The sequence below is a fragment of the Canis aureus genome, chromosome 13 (genome assembly GCF_053574225.1).
Source record: "Canis aureus isolate CA01 chromosome 13, VMU_Caureus_v.1.0, whole genome shotgun sequence".
NCBI lineage: Eukaryota > Metazoa > Chordata > Mammalia > Carnivora > Canidae > Canis > Canis aureus.
This window is the reverse complement of record NC_135623.1, coordinates 33,013,098-33,033,587: the sequence shown is the minus strand read 5'-3', so window position 1 is coordinate 33,033,587 and position 20,490 is coordinate 33,013,098. Positions and strand designations below refer to the sequence as shown.

The window sequence follows — 20,490 nt, the reverse complement described above, 5'->3', positions numbered from 1 at the left end:
TTGAAGATGGCTCCAATGATCCCATCTCCAGTTATCCATATCTTTGTATAGTTCCTTCTTACATTGTATTAGGATTGGTCTGTTTGACCAACAGAATACAAAAGAAGTCATTATAAGTGACTTTTAGAGACTGGGCCATAAAAGACAGTATGGCTTCTGTCACATGCCTGATGCCATGTCATATAAATATTCAAACTCTTTATGGTCAACACCTGAGGCCTTTTTCTGATATCCAGCAAGAACTGAGCTTTCCGCCAGCAAGCCTATGGGTGAACCATCTTCCAGGCAGATTTTCCAGCTCCAGTCAAGCCTTGTGGTGATAACAGTTGTTGGAGAGGAAAAACTTTTCTTTACCCTGTAAAATTCTTCTTGCTGGTGTAACAATTAAATTCACATGAGACAGATTGCAAGAGAAAATCATATTTATTTATGTAGGTACAGGGAATCCACCTAAACATGAGATTCCAAAGACTCAGGCAAAAATGAGGCCTATATGTCATCCTGAACTAATGAGAAGGTGGTAGAGGCCTGGGACTTTAAAGGAGGGGAAGTAATTTCCAGAAATATGAAAAAGTAAATGTTTGGTAAAAAAATGTTTGCTAGGCCACACAGAAAGGATGGGACCTAGGGAGAAATTTTAACAGACTTTGCTAGGTCTGTTAAAATTGATATCGTGGGATCCCTGGGTGGCACAACGGTTTAGCGCCTGCCTTTGGCCCAGGGCGCGACCTGGAGACCTGGGATCGAATCCCATGTCGGGCTCCCGGTGTGTGGAGCCTGCTTCTCCCTCTGCCTATGTCTCTGCCTCTCTCTCTCTCTCTCTCTCTCTATGACTATCATAAATAAATAAAAAAAATTAAAAAAAAATTGATATCGTAATGTGGTTGTCTATGATGATAGCCCTTTTCCTGGAGCTGGTCCTCTTTCTAAACCCTTTTAGGCAATAAGAGGGATGGTCAAAGTTTCTTCCTGAGTCATCTGGACCTTGATTGTTTTCAGCTAGATATAACCTGCATGCTGAAGTGGCACTTCTTAGGGCAGCCTGCTCTTGGCCTCTACACAGCCCTAATCTTAATTGCAGTCTCATAGGAGACTCTGAGTCTGAACTATTTAGTTAAGCCACATCTCAATCCCTGACCCACAGATATTACAATAATAAATGTTGCTTTAAGCTGCTAAATTTGTCGTAGTTTTTTGTGCAGCAATATATAACCTATACACTTTATTATCCTCTCAATATTTTATAAAACTTTTCCCTAATTTTATATGTGTTGGGAATCTGTCTCTCTACTTCCAGAGTGCATTTTAAAATTTATAAGAAATTCTCAGGCTTCATAGCTATAATTGAAAAATGCCTCCTCTAGCTTCTTATTGCTTTGGGAAGACCTCTGTCTCTGTACTTATGACCCTTCAATTTTTGTGTCTATTTTCTGAGCACTATACTGTCTGGCTAACTGCCTCTGAATTTGGCCTGAGTAACTTTGTGTTTCATATGGGTTAATGAGACTAACAAGTTACTCAAGATTTTTTATTTTATTTTATTTTATTTTATTTTATTATTTTATTTTATTTTATTTTATTTTATTTTATTTTATTTTATTTTATTATTTTATTTTATTTTATTTTATTTTATTTTATTTTGTTTTATGGGGTAAGTAGGGAAATACAGAAGAAATTCCTGAATGGTGCTGGAAATATGAGTGGTTTTCTTCATTTGGAAGAAACAAGAACATCATGTACTTCCTGTATTTGTGTTCTTAAATATGCCCTGGGTTCAGTTGTTATGAGGTGTTACTTTTTAATAATTTTATATTCAATATTTATGCCATTTCCATGTACATATAGTCTAACTAAAAAACTAATATGCTTACTCATTTCTCAATTTCCTTTGGGAATTAACACATATGAATAATGCTTACTTGGTAATTCCTCAGAGGTGCACCTTTTAGGACTACTAGCCTATCGACGCACCAGGTCTTTCTAATTTCTGTGCCCTAGCTTTAGAGTCATTAGGGATGCTCTCTTCATTTAAGATTAAAATAAATCTTTTGATATAAAGAAAGAAGATTCTAAATTCAGAAAAAAATAAAGCCAGGGGTATTCATATGAAGAAACTCTTATTTTTAAAGAGATGACAATTTATATTAGATACTTATTCCATAGCTCACATTTTGAGTTTAAAATTCTGCACCAGTTTAACCTGGTCTCATTGGAATTGTTCTTTCCATTATGCAGTTTTCATTATATCTTCCATTAGTGAAGAAAAGCAATGACCCAAAGAATCCATGTGTCTAAGACATATAATTTCAGAAAGCAGCAACTACATCATTGATTTTTCCCTCCCAAATGATGTGCGGTTAAAGAGAGAAGAGGATATAGAGATTTGCTATAAAATAAGATCATGTTTCTGCAATATGAAACAATTTGATCTCAGGTTTCCACTGAATATAGCTTATTCATTTTAAAACAAATTTACTCCAACAACACCCTGCTCTCAATCAGTCTATTTCTCTATCTTTTCCTCTCTATCTCCCTCTCCCTTTGGCAGCAGTTTTGTTTTGTCATACCTATACATTGTTTATTTTTATCAACAGGAGGGAGGTTTCTTCTTCAAATCCTATGGTTCGTTCCCTCAGTTCATAGATTCTTTCAGTTTCCCTAAAACCAGCCTTTTTCCCGCCCTGTGTTCATCTCTTTTTTTATATAAAAAAAGAAACCAACACAGTACAAGCTTTCTATTATCCAATTTCTTCCCTTAGGGTTGTAACATAATATCAGCTTCTAAGCTACCTCAGGTATCAGAGTTTACTGAATGCTTTGCCTCTGAATGACATCGAGCACCATCTTCCCAGTCTTTGGTAACAGTTGCCTATGACCAAGTGACCACTAAATCAATCTAGTTTGTAAGCTTTTGTTCTGTAGCACCAAACTTATAAGTACCAATTTCTAGGTAGTCAAAATGAGCGAGGTTAAGCTGTGGCAAAGAATCCTCAAGTCCTGGTAGCTACACATACACACACACACAGGCACACAACTTTATTTCTTGCTCATTGTAGGCCAATAGGGTCTCCGTTCATTATTGTCACTCAAGGGCTCAGGCCGAGAGAAGCTTCTCTCTTAATGATTCATGACAATTACCATAGTGATAGGAAGGAAATATAGTGAACCAAACACTACTCCTAGAAATTTTCTTCCAAAGTGGGGCATTTTCTTTCTGCTTACATTTCATTTGCAAAAGCAAGTCATATAGGTGGGCATATCTACAAAGAAGTCAGAGAAATGCAAATCTACTATGTGGCAGGAAGAAGGAAATCTGAAAATACTTGGTGAAAGCATTTAAAAAAAAATTCAAAACTGTGAACACATTGTTTTAAGGAGTTTTTGACTTTGTTCTAAATTCTAAGTTAAAGCATGTAAAGAATGTTAAACAGATGTGTCAAATTATCTGAAACATTTTTCTAATACAATTCTTTTAATATACTAATGTATAACATAAAGTGTAATATCTTCTCCTTATTCTAAAATATAACATATATACAGTTGACCACATATGACAGCTGACCACACAGGCATGACACAGAAACCATGGGACCATCATCTATGATGTATTCCCTCTGAGACACAGGGGAAGCAGTCTCCATTATCTGGGCTTCCCCAAGTGATGTAGCAGAAGGAAGAGAACAAATTAATCATATACTGGTTTGAGAGATGCAGCCATATAATATGCCCAGTTTATTATCCTACATGGGTTGTCTATTGGTGGATGTAAGTATTTGTGAGGCACCAATTAAAGAAATAAAATAAAAGGCCTTTCTCTCATCAGGCTATTTTGGTGGCTGTTCTTGGTTGGGGCCATCCCAACCACCTAAGGCAGGAAGATGGTGGTCACGAAGAAAACAAAATGTCACTGGAGTCAATCAACTCTGGACTCTAACTCATTATGAAAAGTGGAAAATACCTGCTGGGGTACAAGTAGACTCTGAAAATGATCAAATATGGCAAAGCAAAAGTGGTCGTCCTCATCAACAACTACCCAGCCTGAGGAAATCTGAAGTAGAACCTATATCATGTTGGCCAAAACTGGTGTCCATCAGTCCAGTAGCAATAATATTGAATTGGGCACAGTATGTGGGAAATACTACAGAGTATGCATCCTGGCTATCATTGATCCAGGAGATTGTGATAGAAGCATTAGAAGCATCTAAGAAGCAAATCACGCAAAAATTTTTCTTTATGTATTTTTATTTTTAAAAAGATTTTATTTATTTATTCATGAGAGACAGAGAGAGAGGCAGAGACACAGGCAGAGGGAGAAGCAGGCTCCATGCAGGGAGCCTGATGTGGGACTCGATTCCAGGACTCCAGGATCATACCCTGAGCCGAAGGCAGATGCTCAACCGCTGAGCCACCCCGGCGTAACAAAAGTTTTCTTTAATTAAACAGGCCAGAGCTTGTTTTTGTTTGTTTGTTTGTTTGTTTGTTTGTTTAAAAAAGAAAACAAAGGAGACTGATTAGAAGAAACAGTTTGGCATAGGGCTAAAATCACACTCACTTATAGGTATCCCTGAATTGAGTATCTTTCCCTATTGAAAAGATATTTTCCCTGATAAGCTTATAACATGAATTAACAGAAATGCCAGGAAGCTAAATGTTCTATCTTAAGAATAGAGAAAGCTACAATTGTTTTTTCTTGCTTCTGTTTGTTTCATTTCAAATATTCTATTTTAGTGTGTAGATGTCAACATTGCTCTTTTCATGGCTTTGTGGGAGAAGCTAGTGGTTAAGGCCATTTATTTGGTCAAGAAAGAGCCTATATCATAGTCTAGGGGTCAGAAGATCCAGATTTAAATATTCCCAGTCACCAAATAGTTGCTTAGTGACTATAAATGAGTGGAACGACTCATCTGCTGTGTGATATGGACTGCAGCCAGTCTACCAGCTGGGGTTAATTTGGTCTGTTCTTGAACACAGAGACTTCAGTGTGCTGCTGAGGTCTACAGTTGTGGGTTTAAATGCCACTGATTAATTGTGAACGTTCAGCAAGCTATGCTATTTAATTTCTCTTGATAACTATCAACTGAAAAGTTTGATTGCTTATCATTTATGACACTACGATTCATGTCCTATGAACATTATCTTACATAAATAACTCTATAAGAAATATATCCATTTTTGCAGAAGAGGGGATTATGATGTACTAAAGGTAAGTTATCTGTTCAAGGCCACAGCCTCAGCAAATTTTAGAGATCTGATTAAATTGAATCAAATCTGACACCAATGTCTTTGTTATCAACCACCACACTAAAAATAGTCTCTTTTTCTTTTGTCGAAAATGGGAGAAATAATTGTTAGCAGGAGAAAGCCAGATTATATTGGAAATATGTTTGAGAAAAGTGAGGATGTATGGTGAATACACTGAATGGAGTAATTGCTTAGTGAATATTAGTAAATATATTAGTAAATAGTGAATTCTTAGTAAATATTTAGAAACTGTGTTTAGGTGTGAAGAGTCCACAAAAAGGGGCTATGTTGGGGTACATGGCCCTTCCGTGCAGTAGCTACTTTGTGCTTCTGGAGGAGTTGATCAAACTAAAGCAAGCATTCAGGCTTGACAGAAAAAAGATGTGTGGCATATATTTAGGGCTCCATCCACATGGGATATTAACATTTATGTTTAATACTTTCGTTCATCCTTTGGAACAGACCTGCTTTCCAGACCCTCCCATCATTAAATGTGAGGGAGCTGATATAATTGGTGGGATGGAGTTTGGGGGAAGATGGCCTCAGTGACTGAGAGAAAAATTCACATTTTGACCTCACTACCTGCATTGGATTATGACAACATCATGCAGTTTTCTCTCGGAGAACATCCTATCTATGCAATTGCCTTGATCCTATATGAGAAAAACTCCAATCAAAGAAACTCACTAAACCACTGAAATTCACTAACCCTCACTAACTTATTATCCTGGACTCTATAGTAAACACATAAAATTCTAATGGTCTGCCAACCAGTCAAGAAAGCAGAGACTGATTTCCTGTCAAGCCTAGGTAAGTGGATGAAATAACAAACTTTAGTCAGGAGTAGAATTAAAATATGCAATTCTAATTTAGAGAACATTTCCATTAATGACTTAGAGGGACTTTTCTTTATGAATGATGATATATTTAACTCCTCTTCCTAGTTAAGATAAAAATACATAATTAAGATGCAAAATTGCCTCACTAGAAAAGTTGCTGTTATATTCAAAGCATGCACTTTATATAGTAATTGTTTTGATCTAAAAGCTGAGAGAACTTTCTTGCTTCCAATCTTATCCCAAAATATTACGTCCTTCAACCAATAGGCACTTATCATATAAAAAGTAATGGTCATAGAGAGGAACTCCCCAAAAGTCATATAAAACAAACCTTGATCTTAACCATTTCTGCCTTTTAAAGAGCCAAAAGAGGTAGTGATTGCATAATTCAGATCAGTGAAAGAAATAAACATATGTTTACTGCTCTCTTCCTATCACAGAGCCTGAGTGTGCGAAGGGATAGGTCTGACATTTTAAAGTGTTTGCCAGTGTAGAATGGTAAGCACTGGCCCCTGGTGTGTGGTTTAAGAGAACACATTAGTGAGTCTTTAGATCTGCAAAGGCAGGACTACACTTAGTTACAGGAGGTGAAGAGCTAGATTTCTCTGAGTAAGTGAGAGAATTAAGTGTGTGTGCATGTAACACATCTAGTCAACAGAACAAACCTAGAAGAAAGGGAGATAGAGAGCAGAAAGGAACAAGTGCTGAGCACCAGGACATAGAGTTGAAGCCCATTCACAAGATGAGGTAACAAGACATTTCCTATTGTGAGGTGGCCAGAATTCTAAAAAAAAATTAAAACAAAACAGAACAAAACAAACAAACAAAATACTTCTTAAAATAGCATTTTTGCTATGGGAAATATCAAACATAGACAAACTATAGAGAATAGTTTAATGATCTCGCTGTACCTATCACCCAGCTTCAGTAATTATGTATCAGTGACCAATCTTGTTTTCTCTGTAACACTGCAAATGTTCCATTCCTCCCTCCTCCTAGATCTTTTTGAATCAAATTCCAGTCATCATAAAATTTAATTTGTAAATATTTTAGTTAATTCTAAATGTAATAACTTTTAAAAATTCACTGTGGTAACATTATTATCCCATCAACATAATAATATAATAAATAATAATAATAAATAATAAATTCTCAAAATTATTGAATAACCAATTGGTGTTTACCTTTTCCCAATTGTTTAATAATTTCACCTTTTAAAAGTCTAAGATTGGTTGTATGTCCCAAATCTCACATCTTTTCATCCCTTTCTCTGTATCTTTTCTCTTATCTATTTGTTGAAGACACTGGGTCATTTTTCCTTAGAGTTCATCACACACCAGGTTTTGCTGATTGTATATCTGTGGTGTTATCTAATACACATCTTGTTCTATTTGCCATAAATTGAAAGTTGGATACAGGGATTTCATGAGATATAGTTTCAATATTTTTGCCAGGAATAGTTCATAAGTAATATTGTGTTTTTCTGTCAGGAAACAATTATTCTGACTTCCCTTTTTTTTTTTAATCTGAGTGGGCATTAATATATTCATTTCCTATGTCCACTATTCAATTAGAGGTTGCAAACTGGTGATATTCCAATTCTATCATTACTTCTTAATTTATTATCAGGGATATTTCTATAAAGAGAAATTCAGAAAACTTTTAAGAGCTGTCATTGTGAATCTTCAATTTTTCTTGTACATTTAATAGATTCAATGATATTTAAAGAATTTAGTATCAGTGACATTCTTGCAAAGGAGAGCAAGGAAAGTGTACCATGTTCTGTCTTTGCACAATAGGAACCTAATAGGAGGGATAGTAAAGAGATCCATAATTAATGTTTCAGAAAAAAGGAAGAGCTTGGAGACAAAAAAGACTAATGAAAATTTAAGCCAAACTTACAATTCCTCTAAGAAACTAAAAGGGCAACAAATGCAGTATGTTTTTGATGTAGCAGCATTTGAAATGTAAAGGACATGATATCTTGGTAAGGAAGTCCAACATCAAGAATATTTCCCCAAAGCTTAACTGTTGACATGAACTTTTACATTTTTAGATCACAGTGCTAATTTATATTTACAATTAAAATCCTCAAGCCATATACTAATAAACCTTTGTTAGTTAATTCATTAAGTCATACAACAAATATGCTAAGTATTTAGCATAATAACCAGGTATCCCTTCATCTCTCTACCTTACTTTAAATGTATCAACATTAAAATGCTCACAAGTTGCTTATTGATATTAGCTATTTTCTGCCTTTGGAGAAATTCATTCATACCTTTGATACTTTGAAAATACCATTGATCCTTTCAGCTATGACAGGAAAGCAGAAAATGAAGAAAGGACAAGTTTCTTTCCAACTTGGTTGTTTCAATTAAAAGGCTATAGTAAGGGATGCCTGGGTGGCTCAGTGGTTGTTATGTTGTCTGCATTTGGCTCAGGGCATGAGAATCGAGTCCTACATCGGGCTCCCTGCATGGAGCCTGCTTTTCCCTCTGCCTGTGACTCTGCCTCTCTGTGTCTCTCATGAATAAATAAATAAAATATTTTTTAAATATATTTTTTAAAAAGGCTCTAGTAAAAGATTTTGAGAAGTGGGATTTTATGTGAGTACAGGTTGCCCTGGTTTTTGGAAAACTCACCTTAACATCATTTTGCTTTCACTAAAGACCCACATGGCTACCTGTTTTCACTAATTGAAAGAAATCCAAAGAGGATTTTAGCTTTTACAAAAGAACAAAACAAAACAAAGCAGTGAGTATAGTGTTCAGCATTTGTTTTGCAGTGAGGTGTTCTAGCGGCAGCGCACAACAGGAGCAGTAGGAATGGCTCCGTCAAGCTCCTTCTCCAGGAGCAACCTGGCATCAGACTGCCACAATTCTGAAGTGTGTCTGTGAACATCTATGCTTTGTCTCAACTTATTTTATGCATCCAGTAGCAAGATATGTCCTAGGGTTTCAGAAAAGCCTAAGAGAGATTATCTTTGGGGTCTAGGAATGCTAAAATATGTTCCATATTAATTAATAGTAATGGCTTCTCTTCATTTTGCACAATTTCAGTTTATGAAAGGTTTCTTAAGAAAGCTCTACTTTTGGATAGTGAGGGAACCCTGCACATGTATATTCAACTTATTTTTTTTTCACATTTTCCTTGAGAAGACACATGCCCATAAAAATAATATGAGGTCTGTGTCTTTGGGCCTATGGCAGTAAAACTTTCAGTATCATCCTAAGGGATCATGTCCCTCTTGCAATTTAGTTTATGGAGAAAATGGAGTGATTACATGGGGAAAAAGGGACTATAATCTCTTTACAGCTCAGCTTAACACTTTATTTGTAATGGGGTCTCTGAGTCAGAGGAAAGATAAACTTCTTTAGCTTATTCTTTTCCCTTCACCCTGTGTTGTTACATCCTCCAGGAAAATTGAAGTCTCCATGACTGCTGAAAGATGGGGCAATCTATGTCTATTTTCATTCAAGTAGTAAATTCCTTACCCAAAATTTTGTCACTAGATACCATTTTATACACGGTGCTATTATTGGTTCAAGCCCTTCTTCCCATCACTGATCACATTGTATTTTGCCATGTGTCTGCCAAAAGATAAAGTAAAATACCATCAATTTATTCACTCAAATATTTGAGTATCTACTATGTGACAAGTCCTTACTAAGACTGATGCCTTTCCTCGAGGGCTTATAAAGTGCAGTCTGTGGTGCTTAATATCAAGAATAAGATGTAGAAAAACAAAAATAAATGTATGAGAAAGATATTTATCCATGATGAGGAAGTAACCAGATGAAGAATGGGAGTAGGAAGAGGCAGGCCATTCTAGGTAGAGCCAGGGGCATGTACAAATTCACAAAGTCACAAACAAGTCAGAGGAGCACAGACATTCTTGCTCAGGCACCCCACACCATAGTCATTCGCAATACTGCAATGCTTCCTTCTTATACGAATACAGGAATTTAATAAATTGCAACCAGAAAGGATGAGACCACATGGATTGGGCTCTTCCATTCCCAACAGACAATTCATAGAATTTCCAAGTGGATGAATCAGAAAGCATGATACATGACACAGTACTTATATCTTGTGCTATATCATAAGAAATATTATATGCTGGTTAGTTTTCATATATCTATGAAAGAAATTTAATATTATTATATTCTCCATCATCTTAGGTGTAAAAGAGGGAGGGATGTCACCTTGTCAAGGAGAAACACAATGACAAGCTTATGACTATGAAGCTCTCTATGGGTAAGTCTCCTTCTGTCTACCATCATAAAAAGTGGGTCACCTCACTTCCCGGAAATATGAAAGGTCTACTGTTAGTTGAGAAAACAATGTCCATAAGTAATATTTAATCATCTGATATCTTGTATCCTGAGTACAGAATAAAGGAACATTAAAAACAACCAAACAAAAATTTCTGAATGATGTCTGTCTCATGCTGTCCTGAACTTTTGACTCGTGCCTTAAAATAAAAATAAAAACAGAGGACAGCTCATTAACTAATCAGTATCCTATAAAGTTAAGGGTTTCTGCTTGATCTTTGGCCTAAAAAACATTCATGCAATTGCATTTGTCCAGTATTACTTAAAATGTAGGGTGTTTCGAAGGAGAAATGAAATACTTAAGGGACACCCAAAGGGAGAGATCTGGTAGGCAGTTTTAAGTTTCTATTTCTATTACATCTCTGAGGCAGGATGTGGGGAAAGAGGTGAGTCCACTTTGGGGATCAAGAAGATTAATCACACAGCTTGAAAGAGTTGGATTTGGGCCTCCTACAAAGCCCCATGCCTCCAGAATCTATCCTCTCAGTCATTTTTCTATACTCTTACCCTAGAGGAGGTAGCCAGATGGAAAGGTTTGCTGCTGCAGTTAAGATAACATACATGGTCGGTATATGGTTTTAAGAAATTTAGAAACATAAAACATTTAGCATTGAGTGACATCCTTTAATATGCAATAATTAAAGTTATCACCTCTTTTTCTTTTTGAAATACATTTAAGTTCCCTCTATTTATGTGTATATATATATATATATATTTTTTTTTTTGCATTAGAGGTGTTGGTATATATACTGCTGTGTATTTTTTTGTTTATGTGCCATAAGAGTCTATTTCTGCTATAGTTAGGGTCAGATATTACAGATTTTATCGCAGTTCCCCAAAGAGTAGCAGCAGATAGAGAACATCAGAAGAATTCATAAATTATTACATATTATAGCTTCCAAGGCAGTAAAGTCCACAGAAGTTTAAAGTTAAGTGTGCCTATGTTATGTGCGTGACAAATTTATAAAGCTGATCAAATTAATATGTGCTTGCTTGGCTAGCTTCATCTATGCCTTGCGACATACAGGTTTAATCTTTAAAGCAACAGATATACAATGGCTGGAAACTGATCTTATGAGCAATTAGAGACTGAGAAGATGTTTACTTGCTTTGAAGCAGTGATGTGTAAATGGGTCTCCCTTTATTCCAACAATACTTAATAAAGACCTAATATGTGCCAAGCCTTGTTCTAAGTGCTAGAAATAGAGCAACAAATATTAAGGATTAAATCTCAACTCTGTGGAGTTAACACTTGCAGGAGACAAGCACTAAAGCTTATAGTCAATATAGAAGTCACATTTTTAGGAAAAAAAATAGAACTTAAATTTTATCATAAAGTTATGTCACAGAGAAGAGTGAATTATAGACACAAACTAAGAAACAGAAAACAGACCATATTGAATTTTCTTAGAGGTATTTGGATGAGTAAGAAATAGCCCTTACACAAACAAAACAAAACAAAACAAAACAAACAAAAAACCAAACCAAAACAAAAAAATAGCCCTTACTTTGAAGCACTTACAGTCTAATGAGATCAAATGAGACAGACACATAAACAGTTTCTAAACTTGTTTGATAAATTTTACCCTAGGTGTAGTTTGCTCAGACCTGTGAGCCCATGTCAATAGAAATATACCATACTTCATATTAACTAGCAAGTGGTATCTTACAGATTATTTATAATATTTTTAATAAATAGTTAAACTGAACTTTAAGGAAATATATACACTGCCATTTTTCTGTATTTCAAATGAATAAAATAAACTTAAAGTATATCCATAGGTGCTGAGAGAAACTACCAAATTCACCTTCAGAAGGAAGTGGTCTAGTTTTAAATGTATTTGGTCATGACTTTTGTCACATGGCCCACATTCATGGAAGGAGCTTGTTGCATAAAATGGGATATTTGACTCCAAAGCAACAAGTTTATAGTATATGTAGTGCCCTACAGAATATCCTAAAATGAGATGACTTTTGCAATAAGGTTAATTGTGACTAACTGAATCTAACTCAGTAATTTGAATTTGAGATGCAAAGAGACTCAATTAGTAATTGAGGTAGAAGCATAAACAGCAATGCTAATCTGCAGATGCTAAGAGACAAAAACAGCCATGAGTAAGCGGAAGCTGTGAATAAGTGACTTTTGAAAGACTATCATCATAGAGAGGATATGGTTGATTTGCAGTAATAGGAGAAATAGAAACAGGAATTGGTTAACTTTGAGTCAACTTTATGGTGAGGTTACGTGTATTCAGATTAACAGAGTGTCTGCTTGAGGGCCAAAGATGGAACCCAGTCCTCAGAACCATCTAAGTCCTGAGTGACTCATTTTTTGAACTATACTCCAGTCTTCTGAAACCAGACTATACTTGCTGTTTTTTTTTTCCATGAAGTCTGGTAGGATAGCTTTTCCCAATTCCAGTGAGGTACCACTCTTTTGTATTACTTGAACATATTTATTTAAAACAAACAAATAAAGCAACAACAAATATATAAAATATATTTATATAAAAATATTTACCTATCTATATATTTTTTATGTTAAGGGCATAAGAATGTCTCTGTTCTTTGAAATTAGAACTACTGAAAAAATTGATATTATAGCTCAGTCTAACAGTGAACAAAAATGAAACACGGAAAAGAATCTGTAGAAATTGGGTGAGGAAGAAAAGAGGGACCTGGAGCTACAATGGAAAGAGCTACTTTTATTGATGGATGACTATATGACAGGTTGTACTGCAAAGCCATTTATGTATTATCTCATGGAGGTTTTATAGAAGACTTTAAATAATTAGAAAAATATTTATGCCACATTTTTATTGATGAGAAAATGAGGAGAGAATGGTTAAGCAACACTGCAGATGAAACAACTTATATTTAGAAGGCCCATTTAACCTCATGTTCTTCTTTTTCTACCATATAAACCTGCCTCTCTGAAAGAAGAGACTTCTTTCTCCCCAGGCTTTTTCACTATATATATATTTTTTTAATGAGAAAGGGAATGCAGAGGAATAGATGAGAATTTTTCTTATGGATTTTCCTAATGATTATGCTTCACCGTTTAATAACTTGCAGGTGGTTCTCATTCTATAACTTGAGTTTAACCATTATCAACAAAATATATATACTTTAAAGATTTTTGCTTATTTACTCATGAGAGACACACAGAGAAAGGCAGAGACATAGGCAGAAGGAGAAGCAGGCTCCCTACAGGGAGCATGACGTGGGACTTGATCCCAGGACTCTGGGATCGTGCTCTGAGCCACCCAGCCTCTCCAAGGTTTTGCTCCCTGCATGGAGCCTGCTCCTCCCTCTGCCTGTGTCTCTGCCTCTCTCTCTCTAGCTGTGTCTCTATGAATAAATAAATAAAATCTTTAAAAAAAATAAAAAATAAATAATACTACACTGATAAAAGAAATATTCACCCCAGAGCAATCAATTTATTTGGTGACTGATGGATATTATCTGATACCTGGATAATAGATATAACCATTTTACAAGTGATGGCATCTAAGTTTCTCTCTGCTAGAAAGGCAATGTTTATCAATTTCTAAAGGACTGAATTGCTTTGAAGATGTATAGTCTGTTTACCAAAAAAAAAAAAGCTATGGGATCCCTGGGTGGCTCAGTGGTTAAGCATCTGCCTTTGGCTCAGGGCATGATCCTGGAGTCCCAGGATCCAGTCCCACGTCGGGCTCCCTGCATGGAGCCTGCTTCTCCCTCTGCCTGTGTCTCTGCCTCTCTCTCTCTCTGTGTCTCTCATGAATAAATAAAATTAAAACAAAACAAAACAAAAAACAAAACAAAACAAAAACTAGGTAAATTTCAGGTACACGTGTTAGGATAGTTCTCAGTATTTCCTTCTGGTAGAAACAAAAGGGATCATTTTTTACTAAAATATGTTATAATGCAATGTTAAGGTAGTTTGACTTAAGTTGAGAAATGTGCCATGACACATTCTGCTCATTAACTAATATATTTTTTTCTTTTGCCTTCCCATTTTTATGCTAACAAAAATAAATTTTTAGAGGCAAATCATCTATTTTAAACCGATATACTTTTAAAATGTTGAAGAGAGACTAAGAGGATTAAAAATATAGACAAGAAAGACCACAGGCCACATACCTGAGTTTTTAAGGCTTGGTGTTTTGTTTTATTTAGCTTGTTTTTTTCTTTTCCCCTTCCTAACAGCAGTAAAAAGATGCAAAAATAGGAGGAGAATGAGGGAAGGTGGTGAATCGAAGGAAATGGATTTTATTATGTTTTGTTTTCATGACAAATAATAGATCTATTGATACTTTCTCAGTATTTCCTTCTGGTAGAAACAAAAGCAATAATTTTTGAGGGCCAAAGGGACTCAGGTGGAGTTTTTTTGGTTCTACCTTAGTTCAGGAAGATACATAACTACAAAAACCATGGGCTTGGTGTGGTAGGCTGGGAGGAGCTTGGTAAGGCCTCTTTGTTTGAATTCCTCTCTATGTCCCATTGTTTCTTCAGGACCTGACAAATATTTCTTTACCAAACATTTGCTCTTCCCATCTTCCTGTGAATTATCTCCCTCCCCTTAAAAGTCCCAGACTCCTATTCCAGTTCTCCTAAACTCATGATGGCACAGAAACAAGGAGATTCATATTTTGGGGTCAATATTACAAAACTAAAATTTGTTTTTCTCCTCTTAGTCCATCTTATGTCAATTTCATTATTACACTAGCCAAAGGACTTAGAAGAGAAGAAGGGAAAAAAGATTCCCTCCCACCCCCCACTAGAAAAATGAAATGCTTAAACTGAGACCACAAATTAAAGTTGATAGTAACACATAAATTCTAGCTCAGGGGGTAGAGATCCCATTCATGAAAATGATTATATAATCCTACATGGTAAAAGGCAAATAAACCATGATGCCCTGATGATTAAAAAACAAACAAAACTACTCATAGTAGACTTCAACTTGAGTACTAATAACAATGCGTGCAGATATATTCAGCACCTGCAATATTCCACATGCTTTTCATGATTTATTTTAGCCAGCTTTCACAATGACTTGTACAAGAAGTCATTGCCCTTCCCATTGTATTGCCCCCTTACACACAATAGATACCTGCTAGATAGTGAGAAGCAGGATAAAATAAGATGCTCCCACACCCTGCTCTCAGGGTTTGCAGTGAGTAGAATGCACAGACCAGTAAATATAGAATGCCAGGATGGGATGATGAAGGCCGTAGGGGTTGGGACCTTTGTGTAAGACCTGGTAGCCAAAAGGAGAAGCAAGGAGAAAGTGTGAGTGCAATTATTTATTCCAGACACAGAAGACGTGTGAAAAAGCCCAGAGAAAAGACCATGCCTGGGGTGTTTTAAGGTATCAATAGGTCTATTATTATTTGCCATGAAACAAAACAAAACAAAATAAAATCCATTTCCTTCCATTCACCTTCCCTCATTCTCCTTCTGCTTTTGCATCTTTTTACTGCTGTTAGGAAGGGGAAAAGAAAAGAAAACAAAACAAAACAAAAAACAAGCTAAATAAAACAAAAACACCAACCCTTAAAAACTCAGGTATGTGGCCTGTGGTCTTTCTTGTCTTTATTTTTTAATCCTCTTAGTCTCTCTTCAACATTTTAAATTGATCTTCTGTCCAGAAGATCTTCAGATCTTCTTCTGAAATTGTTCCCATCACGCTCACTAACGTTGATGCTGCAAACCCACTGTCTTTCTTTGTCCTCACTGAGTGACCTATTGCCTAACCACTCCTGCCTTCTTAGAAGTCTCGTCCCTTGGGTTTCTAAGATAACACAGACTCATTGGCTGCTCTGTCTTAGCCTGCTTTTGATAAAGCTTCCTCCTCTTCCCTAAGTCTCATGCCCCAGACTCCGTTTTTTGGCCTCTGGCAATAGTTTCTTCCTAGGTGGCCTTAATCAGTCTTAAACTTTAACACTCATCTTTAAGCAAATGATTTCCTAAATTCATACAACTTTTCCTGAAAACTGAGTTCCAGACTTGTATATCTGTTTACCAGTGGTCTTAAAAAGATCAAGACCTATTTGTCTCTCATCCATATTAAAAATGAATTCTCAGTAACCCAGGTCCTGGATATTACACACTAATTACTTTGGTGACCCAGTGTTCAGAACTTAGTCTGCTTTCCTTCCAGTAGGAAAATGTAGTCTTTTTTTGAGGCAGCTACATACCCAGCTAAAAATCAACTAGTTCTACAAGGAAGGAAAAAGGAAAGGACAGATATTAGAGAAAGCTAACAGTATCTGACACTTCTAGTAAACAGTAAGAAAAGTAACATTTGTACTATAAATGCAATAAGCACCAAGCTCTGGCACATATATTTTATATTATCCCTAGTATTTAATAGCCAGGGTAGTAATTTCTGTCTTTTATATGTACTTCTTTCTCTTTGCCAGGCGTTGTTGTATGAACTTTTTCTGTAGTAAGTTATTTAAACTTCATAACAAATTTACAAAGTAGGTATTACCGAGTTCGGTTTTATAGATAAGAACTCCAGTAGCTGGTCTGGCAAAGATAGTCTCACCTGGATCAATAGGAGGGTACATGTATCGTGTAAGAAGAGATTTGAAATTTTCCAAGTACAGGATTCTACTGTGAGGCAGGTGGAAGTCAGGGAGAATTTCTATACTAATAGTTTAATATCCAATCACATATATATAAGAATGTAAGCCTCAGTGGATTTAAATAGTTAGCTTCAAATCATGAAGCAAGTAAGTAGAGCTGGAATGTTGACACAGCTTTCTTCACCTCAAAGGGGTATGCTTTTTTTTTTTTTTTTTTTGGTGATGTGTTTATATTATAGACTGAATTATGTTCTGCAAAAGTTTATGTGTTAAAGTGCTAGCCCCCAGTATCTCAGAATGTAACTGTCTTTGGAGATAAGGCTGTACAAGAGATAATTAAGTTAGAATGAGACTCTCAGGATGAGTCCTAATCTAATCTAATTTATGTCCCTGTAAGAAGAGGGGATGACGATTTATGGAGAGGCACCAGTGGGGTGTGTGCACAGAGAAAAGGCCATGAGGACACAGCAAGAAAATGGCAATCTGTAAGCAGGAAGAGGCTTGGAGAGAGACAAAACCTGCTGACACCTTGATCTTGGACTTCTAGCCTCCAGAACCATGGGAAAAGGAGTTTTTGTTGTTTATGCTATCTAGCCTATGATTTAAATAGGTTGAAGAAGGGCTACGATTTGTTATAACAGATCTAGCAAACCAATACAGTATGCATTGTCCTTTCTTACTTCTCAACTTGTGAAATCAGGTAAAATATTTTTTCAATTTGATTTATTTAGTATTTTATGTAGGATGATTTTCTTTAAATAAAAACTTTAAAACCTATGTACTTTTTAAAGCATATATAAAGGATCCTACTACTCATGCTTCCTCTAGCTTGGAAGAGTTCTATGGATTTGTTGTGGAGTTGCATTTCTACAACATGAAGAATGTTCAAATGCACACTTTTGGCATCTATTTTATATGACTATAGTAACTGCAGAGAAACAAAAATGGACAAAATCAAGGAGAATTCAGAGAACATTTCTAAATAAAAGAAAATAAAATTTTATCTCAGACACAATCTAGCATTCTCCATAACTATCCAGATTAGTACACAAACAATATGAAGATTAATGCATTTTTCAAAAGAAAAGTACTCATACATGTCATTTATTTTGCTTTCCTGCCTATTTCATTTCTGCTTTGGCTTGTAGTTTTGCTCTGACTGTGAACCTAAAAATCCTCACCTTACTGAGTGAGGCTTAATTGCCTCTTGCAGTTAAGATTAATTACCTATTTAATACCTGAGAAGATGAACCCCTGCTGCTAAGTTTTATGATTTCTTCCCCTGCCATAACATCATACCCTCCTCTGGGGGCATGGATAATTAAGCCCTTAACAAACTGCCTTATTATAACCTATTTCAACTAGCACCTTATTTTTCCCTCCTTTTAAATCAAAGTTTATTCTCACTGGGATTTTTTTCTAGGTATGTGTGTATTGGCATAGGAGAGGTCATTATCTTTCCCTTTCGGGTAAAACAGTTCTCTACTCTACTATGGTCGAAAGAGCTGCTTTTTGTTTCCTATTGATGTTAGCCAGCCAAGACGGAATTTCCTCTGAACAAATGTATGTGGTCCACCGTAGGCCCACGATCAAATTTCAAATGCTGCCCACCTAGCGTGCATCTCTCTATGTTCTCCCGTTTTTGGCAACTCATAAATTTATTCAGCCACCAACAACGAGACAATATAAATGTAGCTCTTTTAAGTACCAGGCAATTTGCTAGGGATTAATACCCAAGGATGATTGAGAGATTACTTCTAACCTTGAGCAGTTTATAATATTTAGCAAAAAATACTAACACATAATCTCTCTGTATACAATCCTTAAACAGCTTTGATGGGATATAACTTTTCCATTATGAATGGACAGTGCCCACCCTGTTCCATTTCTTGTGACACAAGAGATTTCTCCAAATCAGACAAGATATTTCTCCAATCAGAGCCAGGCATTTGGTATCTATTGTTTGAGATGAAGGCCATTACTGTAGAAAAGCAAGGAAAAGGCAATTAAATTTCAATAGTCTAGACTTTTGGAGAAGTAGCAAGAATTCAGGTCAGAGGAGAGAAATTCTGAAGAATGAACAATGATAAAAGATCATGCCTGACTTAGGATGGAAGGAAAGCAGGTGCCAATGGACAGCTCTGGTACTGGGGAGAGCTGGGTTAAAATTGAAACTTAAATACAATGGTTGCAAAGACCATAGCAGAGAGAGCAGGCCAGAAGCTCCCCAGCCTCCACAGAAGCATCCACAGAAGATAGCATCAGTTGGACAGGCAACTGTGCCCTTCTCCTTCACCCCAATTTTAAGTGATAGCCTTCCATTACTAATATTAGATGCCTTCTCAAGTTCAGACAAGAAAACTACATATAGGATAGAATAATTTGATTAGAAACTTACTTAATGACCATGGACACATACAACAGATCTTCAGTATTTGGAATTTAAGCACTCATAGCTTTGCACGTAGACTCTCCGATGACTAACAATTTGGAAACTTGTCCAAGCCCAATTTTGAATCACATTGTAGTGTTGGGTTTGCAGACAGGGAGAATGATTTTGAAGTGGATTCTGAGTCAAGATATGAGGCTAAATTGCTTTTTGTTGAGAACAGCTGGGCCAGGCCATAACAGCAGGGGGGACTGGGAGACAGAGGGGACAGTCATGTTCCAGGAAGCAGGATGGCATTAGAGGCATCAGATTGAGAAGTAGAGGCAGAAGAGGAGTTAGGTTAGGAATCCACTTTATAATCTCCATAGCTTCCACATTTCAACTCAGTTTTATTAATAACAACAGTGATCACGTTCTAAATGCTCTGAATATTATGTGAATTCCTCTTCATAACAACTCTACGTGTTTGGTAAGATTGCAATATTCATTTTACACGTGAGAGCATTTAAGTAAAGAGAAGTTAGTGGCATTTCCAAGGTAGAGGGAGACTGGCAACAGTCTGACTCTCGAGTCTGAGTTCTTCACCATTATTCATTTAATTACTTTTTTTCAGTTATATTTTATAGCACCTCATAGGGCAACGGTGATGCTACTTGTCAGGTGAGGGATTTCTGAATATATTCTTCAATATTTCAAATGTCCAGCATATTTTACTCTGTTTCTGAACCAGAGGTTCCTCCAGAAACCAACTCTGAAATCAGGACTAAAGTACACCAGGTAGGGCAGCGGGACCATGAGACCATTGAAGGGACAATGGTCAATAGACCACTCCTGACTGTACCTGAATCTCAGCAGAGAAGCCCTGGTGAAGGTGTAAAATGCATATCTCAAAATTATTTCCCTGAGGGGCAAGGGAGCCAGGGAATTTAGACCCTAACTCCTGTTCGTTGTTTGGCTGAGAACTTTATGTGTGTGGGGATGGGGTGGGGTTGGAGGTTCTTGGGTCTCTAGCTCTTCATGCCCTCTATGGAATAAACCGGAAGGAGGGTGCCGGGGTACTTGGAAGTGGTAAAGTCCAGAGGACGTAGGTGGGCCATCCATAGCTA

General features: G+C 36.3%; 1 long non-coding RNA gene across 1 annotated transcript; it reads left to right on the top strand.

Annotated features, from left to right (window-relative positions):
- The first annotated feature begins 5,872 nt into the window (after positions 1–5,872).
- Positions 5,873–17,682, top strand: LOC144281610 (uncharacterized). Its single transcript, XR_013350047.1, has 3 exons — positions 5,873–6,051; positions 10,265–10,340; positions 17,393–17,682. It is a non-coding gene; the product is annotated as an uncharacterized LOC144281610 (long non-coding RNA).
- Positions 17,683–20,490: the final 2,808 nt, after the last annotated feature.